At 46.1% G+C, this 13316-nt stretch overlaps 9 non-coding genes across 9 annotated transcripts; all 9 read right to left on the bottom strand.

The window, feature by feature from the left end:
• Positions 1–400: 400 nt before the first annotated feature.
• LOC142284650 (U2 spliceosomal RNA) lies at positions 401–591 on the bottom strand. Its single transcript, XR_012746137.1, has one exon. It is a non-coding gene; the product is annotated as a U2 spliceosomal RNA (small nuclear RNA).
• A 1387-nt stretch (positions 592–1978) lies between these two features.
• LOC142284649 (U2 spliceosomal RNA) lies at positions 1979–2169 on the bottom strand. The gene has a single exon (XR_012746136.1). It is a non-coding gene; the product is annotated as a U2 spliceosomal RNA (small nuclear RNA).
• A 1387-nt stretch (positions 2170–3556) lies between these two features.
• LOC142284648 (U2 spliceosomal RNA) lies at positions 3557–3747 on the bottom strand. The gene has a single exon (XR_012746135.1). It is a non-coding gene; the product is annotated as a U2 spliceosomal RNA (small nuclear RNA).
• Positions 3748–5134: 1387 nt separating this feature from the next.
• LOC142284646 (U2 spliceosomal RNA) lies at positions 5135–5325 on the bottom strand. Its single transcript, XR_012746133.1, has one exon. It is a non-coding gene; the product is annotated as a U2 spliceosomal RNA (small nuclear RNA).
• Positions 5326–6712: 1387 nt separating this feature from the next.
• On the bottom strand, positions 6713–6903 carry LOC142284645 (U2 spliceosomal RNA). Its single transcript, XR_012746132.1, has one exon. It is a non-coding gene; the product is annotated as a U2 spliceosomal RNA (small nuclear RNA).
• Positions 6904–8290: 1387 nt separating this feature from the next.
• Positions 8291–8481, bottom strand: LOC142284644 (U2 spliceosomal RNA). Its single transcript, XR_012746131.1, has one exon. It is a non-coding gene; the product is annotated as a U2 spliceosomal RNA (small nuclear RNA).
• Positions 8482–9868: 1387 nt separating this feature from the next.
• On the bottom strand, positions 9869–10059 carry LOC142284643 (U2 spliceosomal RNA). The gene has a single exon (XR_012746130.1). It is a non-coding gene; the product is annotated as a U2 spliceosomal RNA (small nuclear RNA).
• Positions 10060–11446: 1387 nt separating this feature from the next.
• Positions 11447–11637, bottom strand: LOC142284642 (U2 spliceosomal RNA). The gene has a single exon (XR_012746129.1). It is a non-coding gene; the product is annotated as a U2 spliceosomal RNA (small nuclear RNA).
• Positions 11638–13024: 1387 nt separating this feature from the next.
• LOC142284641 (U2 spliceosomal RNA) lies at positions 13025–13215 on the bottom strand. Its single transcript, XR_012746128.1, has one exon. It is a non-coding gene; the product is annotated as a U2 spliceosomal RNA (small nuclear RNA).
• Positions 13216–13316: the final 101 nt, after the last annotated feature.

The raw sequence follows: 13316 nt of genomic DNA, 5'->3' as shown, positions 1-13316 counted from the left end.
CATGATAGGAATAAACAGGTAACTTTCTTTGGAGTGGAAGCGGAGAGATCGCACCAGATGCCAATTCTAGATCTTATCACACCTGTGGTCACTGCAGCAGCAGGTGAATCCACTTTGTCCAAAAGGGATCTATTCCATTCAATTGCAAATGATCTAGATAAGACAGAGAACTGCAGCACGGGGACATAGCCGAGTTGGTCAGGTTGAGTGGTGATGAGTTTGCTATTTGGATGAATAAAGAAAGTCAAAAGTGTGAAAGATAAAAAACAAAAGGAGGAAGTGTGAAAAGTGAATGGGCCAAATTGAGGTGCATATGAAGACGTATGCTTTCTTCCAATTCATTAAATCGGGCTAATATGAATCAGGTGAATTGAGTTCTGCTTTTGGAAACTGGGTTAAGAAGGGGTGCACCGTTCCTGGAGGTACTGCAATACCAGGTCAATGCGTGGAGTGGACAGAGCAAGCTCTTTTTCCATCTCCCTGTTCTAAAAATCCATTTAATATATGGTCCCCAGATAGGGGACGTATCAGATATTAAACTGATAAGAACAGATACTACACTTGATCTTAGCCAAAAGGCCGAGAAGCGATAACCAGAATTGGTTTGGGCCTCGAGTGGCACCCTGGCCTATGCCGGACACATCTTAGGGAGAGAGAGCGAGAGGGAGACAAACCCACGCCTACACAAGACATTTTGTCACCCAAGCCAACCCTTGAAAAGGCTGCTTTGCAGAGCAAAAACAAGAAGAATGGTGCGTTTTGCAGCCGCCGCCCACTGCAATGAATCTGAATAACTCCTCCTTTAGGGCGCAAGCAACTCCCCTCCCCCTTGCAGTCTTTCCAATTCACGATACAAAAAGACGGACAGGACAGGTTGCCTGACTTTCCGTCACTGCCACCCTTTGCCATCCTTACCCGTAGAAAGCCCTTTCATCATCCCCAAACCCTAATCTTTTCCCTTTCCTTCCCAGCCCCCAAACCCTGCCCTCTGTACCTTTCTCACCACCCGCTTCCCTTCTCCTGTCATCCCCCTACCACCCGGGAAAAAAAGAGATTGCCCCCTCCTTCCACTAGCCCACCCTCCCACCCAAAGAACAACTTCTTCTGCGCAGCTTGTTTTCTAGGCAGCAGCGCTATTGTGATGTCATCGGGGGGCATTGTGACAAGCCGCCAGTGTTCCGTCTCTTCATGTTGTGCACAGTTCAAACGGAAAATACATCAACAGGCAGACTACAGAAAAGCTTACTATCAAAGGTTAGAGGGGGGCTTTCTCAGAGGGCTTTTTACAGTTTTTCTATTCCCAATTAGCCGTTTAAGTGTACTTATTGAAAGTAGTAATTCTTTCATAGGCCGCCCTTTCTTAGTATTTGACGTTCCTTATATTGCGGTATGAGGCTTCGCAGTAGGTTGCAAACATTCATCACCCATGACTGTCCCCAATTGAGCTCAGAAGCTCAATGTCTATCATGACCTCTCTTTTAGAATGTCCAAGAGCAAGCAAACTATTCCTCCAGGAGAGGGCGCCAACAGACTACTAAAGAGATCATCATTACTCAAAGAAAACCCCAAAAACCAATGCATGATAGGAATAAACAGGTAACTTTCTTTGGAGTGGAAGCGGAGAGATCGCACCAGATGCCAATTCTAGATCTTATCACACCTGTGGTCACTGCAGCAGCAGGTGAATCCACTTTGTCCAAAAGGGATCTATTCCATTCAATTGCAAATGATCTAGATAAGACAGAGAACTGCAGCACGGGGACATAGCCGAGTTGGTCAGGTTGAGTGGTGATGAGTTTGCTATTTGGATGAATAAAGAAAGTCAAAAGTGTGAAAGATAAAAAACAAAAGGAGGAAGTGTGAAAAGTGAATGGGCCAAATTGAGGTGCATATGAAGACGTATGCTTTCTTCCAATTCATTAAATCGGGCTAATATGAATCAGGTGAATTGAGTTCTGCTTTTGGAAACTGGGTTAAGAAGGGGTGCACCGTTCCTGGAGGTACTGCAATACCAGGTCAATGCGTGGAGTGGACAGAGCAAGCTCTTTTTCCATCTCCCTGTTCTAAAAATCCATTTAATATATGGTCCCCAGATAGGGGACGTATCAGATATTAAACTGATAAGAACAGATACTACACTTGATCTTAGCCAAAAGGCCGAGAAGCGATAACCAGAATTGGTTTGGGCCTCGAGTGGCACCCTGGCCTATGCCGGACACATCTTAGGGAGAGAGAGCGAGAGGGAGACAAACCCACGCCTACACAAGACATTTTGTCACCCAAGCCAACCCTTGAAAAGGCTGCTTTGCAGAGCAAAAACAAGAAGAATGGTGCGTTTTGCAGCCGCCGCCCACTGCAATGAATCTGAATAACTCCTCCTTTAGGGCGCAAGCAACTCCCCTCCCCCTTGCAGTCTTTCCAATTCACGATACAAAAAGACGGACAGGACAGGTTGCCTGACTTTCCGTCACTGCCACCCTTTGCCATCCTTACCCGTAGAAAGCCCTTTCATCATCCCCAAACCCTAATCTTTTCCCTTTCCTTCCCAGCCCCCAAACCCTGCCCTCTGTACCTTTCTCACCACCCGCTTCCCTTCTCCTGTCATCCCCCTACCACCCGGGAAAAAAAGAGATTGCCCCCTCCTTCCACTAGCCCACCCTCCCACCCAAAGAACAACTTCTTCTGCGCAGCTTGTTTTCTAGGCAGCAGCGCTATTGTGATGTCATCGGGGGGCATTGTGACAAGCCGCCAGTGTTCCGTCTCTTCATGTTGTGCACAGTTCAAACGGAAAATACATCAACAGGCAGACTACAGAAAAGCTTACTATCAAAGGTTAGAGGGGGGCTTTCTCAGAGGGCTTTTTACAGTTTTTCTATTCCCAATTAGCCGTTTAAGTGTACTTATTGAAAGTAGTAATTCTTTCATAGGCCGCCCTTTCTTAGTATTTGACGTTCCTTATATTGCGGTATGAGGCTTCGCAGTAGGTTGCAAACATTCATCACCCATGACTGTCCCCAATTGAGCTCAGAAGCTCAATGTCTATCATGACCTCTCTTTTAGAATGTCCAAGAGCAAGCAAACTATTCCTCCAGGAGAGGGCGCCAACAGACTACTAAAGAGATCATCATTACTCAAAGAAAACCCCAAAAACCAATGCATGATAGGAATAAACAGGTAACTTTCTTTGGAGTGGAAGCGGAGAGATCGCACCAGATGCCAATTCTAGATCTTATCACACCTGTGGTCACTGCAGCAGCAGGTGAATCCACTTTGTCCAAAAGGGATCTATTCCATTCAATTGCAAATGATCTAGATAAGACAGAGAACTGCAGCACGGGGACATAGCCGAGTTGGTCAGGTTGAGTGGTGATGAGTTTGCTATTTGGATGAATAAAGAAAGTCAAAAGTGTGAAAGATAAAAAACAAAAGGAGGAAGTGTGAAAAGTGAATGGGCCAAATTGAGGTGCATATGAAGACGTATGCTTTCTTCCAATTCATTAAATCGGGCTAATATGAATCAGGTGAATTGAGTTCTGCTTTTGGAAACTGGGTTAAGAAGGGGTGCACCGTTCCTGGAGGTACTGCAATACCAGGTCAATGCGTGGAGTGGACAGAGCAAGCTCTTTTTCCATCTCCCTGTTCTAAAAATCCATTTAATATATGGTCCCCAGATAGGGGACGTATCAGATATTAAACTGATAAGAACAGATACTACACTTGATCTTAGCCAAAAGGCCGAGAAGCGATAACCAGAATTGGTTTGGGCCTCGAGTGGCACCCTGGCCTATGCCGGACACATCTTAGGGAGAGAGAGCGAGAGGGAGACAAACCCACGCCTACACAAGACATTTTGTCACCCAAGCCAACCCTTGAAAAGGCTGCTTTGCAGAGCAAAAACAAGAAGAATGGTGCGTTTTGCAGCCGCCGCCCACTGCAATGAATCTGAATAACTCCTCCTTTAGGGCGCAAGCAACTCCCCTCCCCCTTGCAGTCTTTCCAATTCACGATACAAAAAGACGGACAGGACAGGTTGCCTGACTTTCCGTCACTGCCACCCTTTGCCATCCTTACCCGTAGAAAGCCCTTTCATCATCCCCAAACCCTAATCTTTTCCCTTTCCTTCCCAGCCCCCAAACCCTGCCCTCTGTACCTTTCTCACCACCCGCTTCCCTTCTCCTGTCATCCCCCTACCACCCGGGAAAAAAAGAGATTGCCCCCTCCTTCCACTAGCCCACCCTCCCACCCAAAGAACAACTTCTTCTGCGCAGCTTGTTTTCTAGGCAGCAGCGCTATTGTGATGTCATCGGGGGGCATTGTGACAAGCCGCCAGTGTTCCGTCTCTTCATGTTGTGCACAGTTCAAACGGAAAATACATCAACAGGCAGACTACAGAAAAGCTTACTATCAAAGGTTAGAGGGGGGCTTTCTCAGAGGGCTTTTTACAGTTTTTCTATTCCCAATTAGCCGTTTAAGTGTACTTATTGAAAGTAGTAATTCTTTCATAGGCCGCCCTTTCTTAGTATTTGACGTTCCTTATATTGCGGTATGAGGCTTCGCAGTAGGTTGCAAACATTCATCACCCATGACTGTCCCCAATTGAGCTCAGAAGCTCAATGTCTATCATGACCTCTCTTTTAGAATGTCCAAGAGCAAGCAAACTATTCCTCCAGGAGAGGGCGCCAACAGACTACTAAAGAGATCATCATTACTCAAAGAAAACCCCAAAAACCAATGCATGATAGGAATAAACAGGTAACTTTCTTTGGAGTGGAAGCGGAGAGATCGCACCAGATGCCAATTCTAGATCTTATCACACCTGTGGTCACTGCAGCAGCAGGTGAATCCACTTTGTCCAAAAGGGATCTATTCCATTCAATTGCAAATGATCTAGATAAGACAGAGAACTGCAGCACGGGGACATAGCCGAGTTGGTCAGGTTGAGTGGTGATGAGTTTGCTATTTGGATGAATAAAGAAAGTCAAAAGTGTGAAAGATAAAAAACAAAAGGAGGAAGTGTGAAAAGTGAATGGGCCAAATTGAGGTGCATATGAAGACGTATGCTTTCTTCCAATTCATTAAATCGGGCTAATATGAATCAGGTGAATTGAGTTCTGCTTTTGGAAACTGGGTTAAGAAGGGGTGCACCGTTCCTGGAGGTACTGCAATACCAGGTCAATGCGTGGAGTGGACAGAGCAAGCTCTTTTTCCATCTCCCTGTTCTAAAAATCCATTTAATATATGGTCCCCAGATAGGGGACGTATCAGATATTAAACTGATAAGAACAGATACTACACTTGATCTTAGCCAAAAGGCCGAGAAGCGATAACCAGAATTGGTTTGGGCCTCGAGTGGCACCCTGGCCTATGCCGGACACATCTTAGGGAGAGAGAGCGAGAGGGAGACAAACCCACGCCTACACAAGACATTTTGTCACCCAAGCCAACCCTTGAAAAGGCTGCTTTGCAGAGCAAAAACAAGAAGAATGGTGCGTTTTGCAGCCGCCGCCCACTGCAATGAATCTGAATAACTCCTCCTTTAGGGCGCAAGCAACTCCCCTCCCCCTTGCAGTCTTTCCAATTCACGATACAAAAAGACGGACAGGACAGGTTGCCTGACTTTCCGTCACTGCCACCCTTTGCCATCCTTACCCGTAGAAAGCCCTTTCATCATCCCCAAACCCTAATCTTTTCCCTTTCCTTCCCAGCCCCCAAACCCTGCCCTCTGTACCTTTCTCACCACCCGCTTCCCTTCTCCTGTCATCCCCCTACCACCCGGGAAAAAAAGAGATTGCCCCCTCCTTCCACTAGCCCACCCTCCCACCCAAAGAACAACTTCTTCTGCGCAGCTTGTTTTCTAGGCAGCAGCGCTATTGTGATGTCATCGGGGGGCATTGTGACAAGCCGCCAGTGTTCCGTCTCTTCATGTTGTGCACAGTTCAAACGGAAAATACATCAACAGGCAGACTACAGAAAAGCTTACTATCAAAGGTTAGAGGGGGGCTTTCTCAGAGGGCTTTTTACAGTTTTTCTATTCCCAATTAGCCGTTTAAGTGTACTTATTGAAAGTAGTAATTCTTTCATAGGCCGCCCTTTCTTAGTATTTGACGTTCCTTATATTGCGGTATGAGGCTTCGCAGTAGGTTGCAAACATTCATCACCCATGACTGTCCCCAATTGAGCTCAGAAGCTCAATGTCTATCATGACCTCTCTTTTAGAATGTCCAAGAGCAAGCAAACTATTCCTCCAGGAGAGGGCGCCAACAGACTACTAAAGAGATCATCATTACTCAAAGAAAACCCCAAAAACCAATGCATGATAGGAATAAACAGGTAACTTTCTTTGGAGTGGAAGCGGAGAGATCGCACCAGATGCCAATTCTAGATCTTATCACACCTGTGGTCACTGCAGCAGCAGGTCAATCCACTTTGTCCAAAAGGGATCTATTCCATTCAATTGCAAATGATCTAGATAAGACAGAGAACTGCAGCACGGGGACATAGCCGAGTTGGTCAGGTTGAGTGGTGATGAGTTTGCTATTTGGATGAATAAAGAAAGTCAAAAGTGTGAAAGATAAAAAACAAAAGGAGGAAGTGTGAAAAGTGAATGGGCCAAATTGAGGTGCATATGAAGACGTATGCTTTCTTCCAATTCATTAAATCGGGCTAATATGAATCAGGTGAATTGAGTTCTGCTTTTGGAAACTGGGTTAAGAAGGGGTGCACCGTTCCTGGAGGTACTGCAATACCAGGTCAATGCGTGGAGTGGACAGAGCAAGCTCTTTTTCCATCTCCCTGTTCTAAAAATCCATTTAATATATGGTCCCCAGATAGGGGACGTATCAGATATTAAACTGATAAGAACAGATACTACACTTGATCTTAGCCAAAAGGCCGAGAAGCGATAACCAGAATTGGTTTGGGCCTCGAGTGGCACCCTGGCCTATGCCGGACACATCTTAGGGAGAGAGAGCGAGAGGGAGACAAACCCACGCCTACACAAGACATTTTGTCACCCAAGCCAACCCTTGAAAAGGCTGCTTTGCAGAGCAAAAACAAGAAGAATGGTGCGTTTTGCAGCCGCCGCCCACTGCAATGAATCTGAATAACTCCTCCTTTAGGGCGCAAGCAACTCCCCTCCCCCTTGCAGTCTTTCCAATTCACGATACAAAAAGACGGACAGGACAGGTTGCCTGACTTTCCGTCACTGCCACCCTTTGCCATCCTTACCCGTAGAAAGCCCTTTCATCATCCCCAAACCCTAATCTTTTCCCTTTCCTTCCCAGCCCCCAAACCCTGCCCTCTGTACCTTTCTCACCACCCGCTTCCCTTCTCCTGTCATCCCCCTACCACCCGGGAAAAAAAGAGATTGCCCCCTCCTTCCACTAGCCCACCCTCCCACCCAAAGAACAACTTCTTCTGCGCAGCTTGTTTTCTAGGCAGCAGCGCTATTGTGATGTCATCGGGGGGCATTGTGACAAGCCGCCAGTGTTCCGTCTCTTCATGTTGTGCACAGTTCAAACGGAAAATACATCAACAGGCAGACTACAGAAAAGCTTACTATCAAAGGTTAGAGGGGGGCTTTCTCAGAGGGCTTTTTACAGTTTTTCTATTCCCAATTAGCCGTTTAAGTGTACTTATTGAAAGTAGTAATTCTTTCATAGGCCGCCCTTTCTTAGTATTTGACGTTCCTTATATTGCGGTATGAGGCTTCGCAGTAGGTTGCAAACATTCATCACCCATGACTGTCCCCAATTGAGCTCAGAAGCTCAATGTCTATCATGACCTCTCTTTTAGAATGTCCAAGAGCAAGCAAACTATTCCTCCAGGAGAGGGCGCCAACAGACTACTAAAAAGATCATCATTACTCAAAGAAAACCCCAAAAACCAATGCATGATAGGAATAAACAGGTAACTTTCTTTGGAGTGGAAGCGGAGAGATCGCACCAGATGCCAATTCTAGATCTTATCACACCTGTGGTCACTGCAGCAGCAGGTGAATCCACTTTGTCCAAAAGGGATCTATTCCATTCAATTGCAAATGATCTAGATAAGACAGAGAACTGCAGCACGGGGACATAGCCGAGTTGGTCAGGTTGAGTGGTGATGAGTTTGCTATTTGGATGAATAAAGAAAGTCAAAAGTGTGAAAGATAAAAAACAAAAGGAGGAAGTGTGAAAAGTGAATGGGCCAAATTGAGGTGCATATGAAGACGTATGCTTTCTTCCAATTCATTAAATCGGGCTAATATGAATCAGGTGAATTGAGTTCTGCTTTTGGAAACTGGGTTAAGAAGGGGTGCACCGTTCCTGGAGGTACTGCAATACCAGGTCAATGCGTGGAGTGGACAGAGCAAGCTCTTTTTCCATCTCCCTGTTCTAAAAATCCATTTAATATATGGTCCCCAGATAGGGGACGTATCAGATATTAAACTGATAAGAACAGATACTACACTTGATCTTAGCCAAAAGGCCGAGAAGCGATAACCAGAATTGGTTTGGGCCTCGAGTGGCACCCTGGCCTATGCCGGACACATCTTAGGGAGAGAGAGCGAGAGGGAGACAAACCCACGCCTACACAAGACATTTTGTCACCCAAGCCAACCCTTGAAAAGGCTGCTTTGCAGAGCAAAAACAAGAAGAATGGTGCGTTTTGCAGCCGCCGCCCACTGCAATGAATCTGAATAACTCCTCCTTTAGGGCGCAAGCAACTCCCCTCCCCCTTGCAGTCTTTCCAATTCACGATACAAAAAGACGGACAGGACAGGTTGCCTGACTTTCCGTCACTGCCACCCTTTGCCATCCTTACCCGTAGAAAGCCCTTTCATCATCCCCAAACCCTAATCTTTTCCCTTTCCTTCCCAGCCCCCAAACCCTGCCCTCTGTACCTTTCTCACCACCCGCTTCCCTTCTCCTGTCATCCCCCTACCACCCGGGAAAAAAAGAGATTGCCCCCTCCTTCCACTAGCCCACCCTCCCACCCAAAGAACAACTTCTTCTGCGCAGCTTGTTTTCTAGGCAGCAGCGCTATTGTGATGTCATCGGGGGGCATTGTGACAAGCCGCCAGTGTTCCGTCTCTTCATGTTGTGCACAGTTCAAACGGAAAATACATCAACAGGCAGACTACAGAAAAGCTTACTATCAAAGGTTAGAGGGGGGCTTTCTCAGAGGGCTTTTTACAGTTTTTCTATTCCCAATTAGCCGTTTAAGTGTACTTATTGAAAGTAGTAATTCTTTCATAGGCCGCCCTTTCTTAGTATTTGACGTTCCTTATATTGCGGTATGAGGCTTCGCAGTAGGTTGCAAACATTCATCACCCATGACTGTCCCCAATTGAGCTCAGAAGCTCAATGTCTATCATGACCTCTCTTTTAGAATGTCCAAGAGCAAGCAAACTATTCCTCCAGGAGAGGGCGCCAACAGACTACTAAAGAGATCATCATTACTCAAAGAAAACCCCAAAAACCAATGCATGATAGGAATAAACAGGTAACTTTCTTTGGAGTGGAAGCGGAGAGATCGCACCAGATGCCAATTCTAGATCTTATCACACCTGTGGTCACTGCAGCAGCAGGTGAATCCACTTTGTCCAAAAGGGATCTATTCCATTCAATTGCAAATGATCTAGATAAGACAGAGAACTGCAGCACGGGGACATAGCCGAGTTGGTCAGGTTGAGTGGTGATGAGTTTGCTATTTGGATGAATAAAGAAAGTCAAAAGTGTGAAAGATAAAAAACAAAAGGAGGAAGTGTGAAAAGTGAATGGGCCAAATTGAGGTGCATATGAAGACGTATGCTTTCTTCCAATTCATTAAATCGGGCTAATATGAATCAGGTGAATTGAGTTCTGCTTTTGGAAACTGGGTTAAGAAGGGGTGCACCGTTCCTGGAGGTACTGCAATACCAGGTCAATGCGTGGAGTGGACAGAGCAAGCTCTTTTTCCATCTCCCTGTTCTAAAAATCCATTTAATATATGGTCCCCAGATAGGGGACGTATCAGATATTAAACTGATAAGAACAGATACTACACTTGATCTTAGCCAAAAGGCCGAGAAGCGATAACCAGAATTGGTTTGGGCCTCGAGTGGCACCCTGGCCTATGCCGGACACATCTTAGGGAGAGAGAGCGAGAGGGAGACAAACCCACGCCTACACAAGACATTTTGTCACCCAAGCCAACCCTTGAAAAGGCTGCTTTGCAGAGCAAAAACAAGAAGAATGGTGCGTTTTGCAGCCGCCGCCCACTGCAATGAATCTGAATAACTCCTCCTTTAGGGCGCAAGCAACTCCCCTCCCCCTTGCAGTCTTTCCAATTCACGATACAAAAAGACGGACAGGACAGGTTGCCTGACTTTCCGTCACTGCCACCCTTTGCCATCCTTACCCGTAGAAAGCCCTTTCATCATCCCCAAACCCTAATCTTTTCCCTTTCCTTCCCAGCCCCCAAACCCTGCCCTCTGTACCTTTCTCACCACCCGCTTCCCTTCTCCTGTCATCCCCCTACCACCCGGGAAAAAAAGAGATTGCCCCCTCCTTCCACTAGCCCACCCTCCCACCCAAAGAACAACTTCTTCTGCGCAGCTTGTTTTCTAGGCAGCAGCGCTATTGTGATGTCATCGGGGGGCATTGTGACAAGCCGCCAGTGTTCCGTCTCTTCATGTTGTGCACAGTTCAAACGGAAAATACATCAACAGGCAGACTACAGAAAAGCTTACTATCAAAGGTTAGAGGGGGGCTTTCTCAGAGGGCTTTTTACAGTTTTTCTATTCCCAATTAGCCGTTTAAGTGTACTTATTGAAAGTAGTAATTCTTTCATAGGCCGCCCTTTCTTAGTATTTGACGTTCCTTATATTGCGGTATGAGGCTTCGCAGTAGGTTGCAAACATTCATCACCCATGACTGTCCCCAATTGAGCTCAGAAGCTCAATGTCTATCATGACCTCTCTTTTAGAATGTCCAAGAGCAAGCAAACTATTCCTCCAGGAGAGGGCGCCAACAGACTACTAAAGAGATCATCATTACTCAAAGAAAACCCCAAAAACCAATGCATGATAGGAATAAACAGGTAACTTTCTTTGGAGTGGAAGCGGAGAGATCGCACCAGATGCCAATTCTAGATCTTATCACACCTGTGGTCACTGCAGCAGCAGGTGAATCCACTTTGTCCAAAAGGGATCTATTCCATTCAATTGCAAATGATCTAGATAAGACAGAGAACTGCAGCACGGGGACATAGCCGAGTTGGTCAGGTTGAGTGGTGATGAGTTTGCTATTTGGATGAATAAAGAAAGTCAAAAGTGTGAAAGATAAAAAACAAAAGGAGGAAGTGTGAAAAGTGAATGGGCCAAATTGAGGTGCATATGAAGACGTATGCTTTCTTCCAATTCATTAAATCGGGCTAATATGAATCAGGTGAATTGAGTTCTGCTTTTGGAAACTGGGTTAAGAAGGGGTGCACCGTTCCTGGAGGTACTGCAATACCAGGTCAATGCGTGGAGTGGACAGAGCAAGCTCTTTTTCCATCTCCCTGTTCTAAAAATCCATTTAATATATGGTCCCCAGATAGGGGACGTATCAGATATTAAACTGATAAGAACAGATACTACACTTGATCTTAGCCAAAAGGCCGAGAAGCGATAACCAGAATTGGTTTGGGCCTCGAGTGGCACCCTGGCCTATGCCGGACACATCTTAGGGAGAGAGAGCGAGAGGGAGACAAACCCACGCCTACACAAGACATTTTGTCACCCAAGCCAACCCTTGAAAAGGCTGCTTTGCAGAGCAAAAACAAGAAGAATGGTGCGTTTTGCAGCCGCCGCCCACTGCAATGAATCTGAATAACTCCTCCTTTAGGGCGCAAGCAACTCCCCTCCCCCTTGCAGTCTTTCCAATTCACGATACAAAAAGACGGACAGGACAGGTTGCCTGACTTTCCGTCACTGCCACCCTTTGCCATCCTTACCCGTAGAAAGCCCTTTCATCATCCCCAAACCCTAATCTTTTCCCTTTCCTTCCCAGCCCCCAAACCCTGCCCTCTGTACCTTTCTCACCACCCGCTTCCCTTCTCCTGTCATCCCCCTACCACCCGGGAAAAAAAGAGATTGCCCCCTCCTTCCACTAGCCCACCCTCCCACCCAAAGAACAACTTCTTCTGCGCAGCTTGTTTTCTAGGCAGCAGCGCTATTGTGATGTCATCGGGGGGCATTGTGACAAGCCGCCAGTGTTCCGTCTCTTCATGTTGTGCACAGTTCAAACGGAAAATACATCAACAGGCAGACTACAGAAAAGCTTACTATCAAAGGTTAGAGGGGGGCTTTCTCAGAGGGCTTTTTACAGTTTTTCTATTCCCAATTAGCCGTTTAAGTGTACTTATTGAAAGTAGTAATTCTTTCATAGGCCGCCCTTTCTTAGTATTTGACGTTCCTTATATTGCGGTATGAGGCTTCGCAGTAGGTTGCAAACATTCATCACCCATGACTGTCCCCAATTGAGCTCAGAAGCTCAATGTCTATCATGACCTCTCTTTTAGAATGTCCAAGAGCAAGCAAACTATTCCTCCAGGAGAGGGCGCCAACAGACTACTAAAGAGATCATCATTACTCAAAGAAAACCCCAAAAACCAATGCATGATAGGAATAAACAGGTAACTTTCTTTGGAGTGGAAGCGGAGAGATCGCACCAGATGCCAATTCTAGATCTTATCACACCTGTGGTCACTGCAGCAGCAGGTGAATCCACTTTGTCCAAAAGGGATCTATTCCATTCAATTGCAAATGATCTAGATAAGACAGAGAACTGCAGCACGGGGACATAGCCGAGTTGGTCAGGTTGAGTGGTGATGAGTTTGCTATTTGGATGAATAAAGAAAGTCAAAAGTGTGAAAGATAAAAAACAAAAGGAGGAAGTGTGAAAAGTGAATGGGCCAAATTGAGGTGCATATGAAGACGTATGCTTTCTTCCAATTCATTAAATCGGGCTAATATGAATCAGGTGAATTGAGTTCTGCTTTTGGAAACTGGGTTAAGAAGGGGTGCACCGTTCCTGGAGGTACTGCAATACCAGGTCAATGCGTGGAGTGGACAGAGCAAGCTCTTTTTCCATCTCCCTGTTCTAAAAATCCATTTAATATATGGTCCCCAGATAGGGGACGTATCAGATATTAAACTGATAAGAACAGATACTACACTTGATCTTAGCCAAAAGGCCGAGAAGCGATAACCAGAATTGGTTTGGGCCTCGAGTGGCACCCTGGCCTATGCCGGACACATCTTAGGGAGAGAGAGCGAGAGGGAGACAAACCCACGCCTACACAAGACA

The sequence above is a fragment of the Anomaloglossus baeobatrachus genome, unplaced genomic scaffold (genome assembly GCF_048569485.1).
Source record: "Anomaloglossus baeobatrachus isolate aAnoBae1 unplaced genomic scaffold, aAnoBae1.hap1 Scaffold_572, whole genome shotgun sequence".
Taxonomy (NCBI): domain Eukaryota; kingdom Metazoa; phylum Chordata; class Amphibia; order Anura; family Aromobatidae; genus Anomaloglossus; species Anomaloglossus baeobatrachus.
Note: the sequence above shows the minus strand (reverse complement) of the source record. Positions and strands in the feature narration are given on the sequence as shown.